The 1,255-nt window shown below is 54.4% G+C and overlaps 1 non-coding gene across 1 annotated transcript; it reads left to right on the top strand.

Annotated features, from left to right (window-relative positions):
* Positions 1-290: 290 nt before the first annotated feature.
* On the top strand, positions 291-375 carry TRNAR-UCU. The gene has a single exon. It is a non-coding gene; the product is annotated as a tRNA-Arg (tRNA).
* Positions 376-1,255: the final 880 nt, after the last annotated feature.

The following is a 1,255-nucleotide window of genomic DNA, read 5'->3' on the forward strand; positions in this document are numbered from 1 at the left end:
TATTAAGACCCCTGGGAAGTGGGGGGTGATATGGGAGCTGGTGAGCCCCAGGATGGCCTGAGGCCACATTATTGCAGATGCACACGTGTGTGTGTGTGTGTGTGTGTGTGTGTGTGCACACAGGAGTGCTATCTTAACTGACTGCATATCATTCTTATCCTATCACTTATCTACAGTTCCTTTCAATCTAATCTGTTGGGCTTTACAAAGGGTTGGATGCAGCTGTAAGGAATATTTATAATTCAAATGAATAATATAACATCTATCAGAAGTTTCTATAGTGTGGGGGCGCCTGGGTGGCTCAGTCGGTTAAGCGTCTGACTTCTGCTCAGGTTATGATCTCATGGTTCGTGGGTTCGAGCCCCACGTCGGGCTCTGGGCTGACAGCTCGGAGCCTGGAGCCTGCGTCGGATTCTGTGTCTCCTTCTCTCTCTCTGCCCCTCCCCAACTCATGTTCTGTCTGCCTCTCAAAAATAAATACAACGTTGAAAAAAAAAAGTTTCTATAGTGCCTGGGGACTTTGGAAACACCTGGATCGGGCCTCCTGGCACTGTGGGAGATGGAAGAACTGTGAGCAGGTCACTCCACCTTTCTAAGCCTCAGTTTCCACATCTGGAAGTTGGGGAGAGTAGTTCCTGCCTCTCCTGTGGAGATTCTAGGAAGCAGTGTTTGCAAAGGGCCCGGCCTACCCCTTGGCATGTGGATGATGTCCCGGCCGAGGGCAAGGGTCCTCGGAGATGGTTCCTGCAGTTCTTACGTGACCCGTGTTGGGAAGGAACCATCCAGATAGGCTTCCCCGGGGGGTGTGGCCTTTGAAGCTGTTATAAGTGAGGGTCCAGGTGGGAGCCCGTGGAAACGAGACCAAGAGGAGGAGCCGGGGCGGTGGGCTCCTGGGCGGGGAGGTCGAGGAGTTGCTGAGTGGGAGAGGCGGGGAGATGATGTGGGGGCCGCCGGGAGGACGGGCTTGCTGGGTTGTCCAGCAGCAGGGAGCAGGACGGTGATCCCCACTTTCTCAGGTACGAAACAGCCGCTCATCCTGTTGCCTGACAGTGACAGGGAGGGTGGAGTCTTGGCCTGACACTTCTTAGCTTGTGGTGCGTTGGGCTTCCTTAGAGCAACGGTGAAATTTAACCTCCCCCCCCCAAATAAAGACAAATAACAATACCTTTAAAAAGGAGGACACGCAGGTCAGAGAATGGATGCGACCGGCCTGGGGTGGCAGGGCCCGGACCGGGGCGGGACAGAGCTGGAGTCG

This window comes from Panthera leo, chromosome C1 (genome assembly GCF_018350215.1).
Source record: "Panthera leo isolate Ple1 chromosome C1, P.leo_Ple1_pat1.1, whole genome shotgun sequence".
In the NCBI taxonomy this organism is placed as follows: Eukaryota; Metazoa; Chordata; class Mammalia; order Carnivora; family Felidae; genus Panthera; species Panthera leo.